General features: G+C 51.4%; 1 pseudogene; it reads left to right on the top strand.

Annotated features, from left to right (window-relative positions):
- The first annotated feature begins 649 nt into the window (after positions 1-649).
- Positions 650-1975, top strand: LOC144315102 (adaptin ear-binding coat-associated protein 2-like; annotated as a pseudogene).
- The last annotated feature ends 1221 nt before the right edge of the window (positions 1976-3196 follow it).

Genomic DNA, 3196 nt, shown 5'->3' with positions numbered 1-3196 from the left:
CCTGCCTCACCCACTCTTCAGGCAGTGCTGGTGTTTGTACTTTCACTGGAACAGCTTCAAAGCCTCTCCTTGTCATCCCAATCCATTGTAGTTGGAGCCACGGTTAGGAGGTGTGTGCTACAGAACGTAAAGACTCCTAACTCTGGGAAACGAACTAGGGGTGGTAGAAGGGGAGGAGGGCGGGGGCTGGGAGTGAATGGGTGACGGGCACTGGGGGTTATTCTGTATGTTGGTAAATTGAACACCAATAAAAAATAAATTAAAAAAAAAAAGGAGGTGTGCGCTAGCATTTCCACTGGAGGCGAACCATTACGCCTACTTTTCCTGATGATAACATATTCACTATCATGCTGATGACATCAAGAGCATAATTCCAAGTGTGTGGTTCCCAAGCAAGTGTGCAGAAGGGCTTGTCAGCCAGAACTGCTGATCCCCAGAGCCCTGATTCACACACGGGTGATTACGGCTGCATCCGTGATGCTCACCACAGGGCAAATGAACGTACTAGGAGCAGCTGTCTCCATAGTCTTGTCTCTAGCTTATGCTCATTCCAGTGTCATTTTCAATGATTTCCCTGGGCTTTAAAAAAAATAATCAGTCTGTAATGATCTAAGGAACTGATCTTTAGAAAGTAGAGAACTCGGCCGAGATGGAGGAGGGTGAGTCCGAGTCGGTGCCCTGCATCAGGCCGGAGGGTGCACCGTCTACACCGTGGCTACAGGGCCGCGGAGTGGCAGCTGGACCAGCCATCACGGAGTGGCCGGCTGCGGATCACTGCAAAAGGGCGGGTGGCCTTCATCAAGCTGGAGGACGGGACCTCAGGGGAGCTCTTTGCTCAGGCCCCGGTGGACCAGTTTCCTGGCCCAGCCGCGGAGAGCGTGACCCATTCCAGCAGATACTCTGTTATCCGCATCGAAGATGGAAATGGACCCCGGGCATTTGTTGGAATTGGCTTCGGGGACCGAGGCGACGCCTTTGACTTCAATGTTGCGTTGCAGGACCATGCCGAGTGGGTGAAACAGCAAGCAGTGTGAATTTGCAAAACAAGCCCAGACCCCAGACCAGGGCCCCAAGTTGGACCTCGGCTTCCAAGAGGGCCAGACCAAGCTCAACATCGCGAACATGAAGAAGAGGGAAGGAGCAGGAGGACTGAGCCTGCTTCCCCGCGCCCAGGGGGGAAAACCTCCACCCTGATCCTTCCCCCCGGGGAGCAGTTGTCTGGGGGCGCCCCCGGCGTCCAGACAGCAGTTGCTCCCAGTTCAGGTCAACTTCCAGTCAGACTCAACCAGGCACAGGCTGGCTCCAGTTCTTTTTTTTTTTTTTTCAATTAATTAATTTATTTATTTATGATAGTCACACACAGAGAGAGAGAGACAGAGACAATAGGCAGAGGGAGAAGCAGGCTCCATGCACCCGGAGCCTGATGTGGGATTCGATCCCGGGTCTCCAGGATCACGCCCTGGGCCAAAGACAGGCGCCAAACCGCTGCGCCACCCAGGGATCCCTGGCTCCAGTTCTGATCTGAGCGTACCCCCTTCTTTTTCCTCATAACAATTTCTGGAAAGGAGCCGCCTCACCTGGGCCAAAGGAAGGAGGACGAAGCACTCCCTGCCAGCCTCTGTTTGGAGCGTGACTGTCTCTCCTCACCTGACTTTCTTGAAAAATGGACATGTTAGGCAGTAAATTGGCACCATGTCAGTGTTTCTTGGGATTCAAGTGTGCAGCCAGAACACAGGAGGAGAAAAGCTCCGGTATCCCTGTCCCTGTCTCTCTGGACATGAGAGACTCTGAGACTGCTGCTTCCACCACTGCGATCCATATTAAACAGAAGCCCCCAAAGCCAAAGAAGGGGTTGAGTGTGCTGCCTGGCCTCAGCTGGGCCCTTCTCAGTGGTTACAGGTGTCCCATGATCACTGTCCAGAAGGAAGGCTTTCTGCACTCTCACTGGCTGTAGCCGCTTCCTTCAAGGTGCCTGGGGCGGTGGAGGGGGGGGGGAGATTCCTTCCTAATTTCTGGCAGGTTTATAGGCTGCAGCTCGAACAGATAATCAGGAGGGAAATCCAGAGTATTAACTAGCTTTTTAAAAAATTTTAATATTTGCTTTGCTAACGTGCTGATCTGCACTAACTCGTCTTTGCAAAAGGGCCTGCTCCTGCAAGGTGCCCAGCAGGGGCCTCTGAAAGCATTGGGCACCGTCTGCCGCAGGAACTGCTCTGAGCTTCAGAAAGCGGCGTCCAAGTGGCCTGGTTGCCGGGTCTTGCGGGCCAGGTGGGCAATGCGGGGCTGAGGCAGGCTCTGGGAGCCAGGTGGAAGAGTGTTTGAGCAGGAAAGTCGGAGGAACTGTTCTCATGGAGGTGGGGGGTTCAGCTTTTCTGTCTGTTGACAGCTGTCTGGGCTCAGGGGCTGTCAGCACAGTTCCCAGGGGACTCGGGTTTTCTCCATGGTGGCTTCTGAAGTGCCTTGTCTGCAGACAACCTCTTACTTTCTTTTCTCCTTCAGAGACTGTACATGACAGAAGGAGTTCTGAGTGAACTGGAAGCCTAGGGTTGCCTGTACTACTGGTTTATGAGAAATAATTTTATCTGAGCACACCTCTAAATTTGCTTTTATCAACAAACCTTACCTCTGAATTGAAAGATCTATTTTTCGAAGGGTCAAGACAATGAACTGAAAAAAGCGTTGGCCTTTTTTGTGGGACCAGATTCCGAAGATGATAAAATAAATATTTTTACTTCTTTTTTTTTTTTTTTTTTTTTTTTATGATAGTCACAGAGAGAGAGAGAGAGGCAGAGACACAGGCAGAGGGAGAAGCAGGCTCCAAGCACCGGGAGCCCGACGTGGGATTCGATCCCGGGTCTCCAGGATCACGCCCTGGGCCAAAGGCAGGCGCCAAACCGCTGCGCCACCCAGGGATCCCAATATTTTTACTTCTGTCAAAAAAATAAAAGTAGAGAACTCAAGTATAGAGAACTGGATCATCTGAGTCACATTATTTTGGCCCCTCATAGAAAGGCTATACCCCTGTGATGGTTGATGGTATGTGTCAACTTGATTGGATTAAGGAACGCTCAGACAGCTGGTAAAATATCACTTCTGGGCGTGTCTGAGAGGGTATTTCTGGCTGAGATTAAACAATTCATTGAGTTCATTGAGTAGACTGGCTCTCCAATGTGGGCAGGCTCAACCGGTCCTCTGG

The sequence above is a fragment of the Canis aureus genome, chromosome 6 (assembly GCF_053574225.1).
Source record: "Canis aureus isolate CA01 chromosome 6, VMU_Caureus_v.1.0, whole genome shotgun sequence".
NCBI lineage: Eukaryota > Metazoa > Chordata > Mammalia > Carnivora > Canidae > Canis > Canis aureus.
Note: the sequence above shows the minus strand (reverse complement) of the source record. Positions and strands in the feature narration are given on the sequence as shown.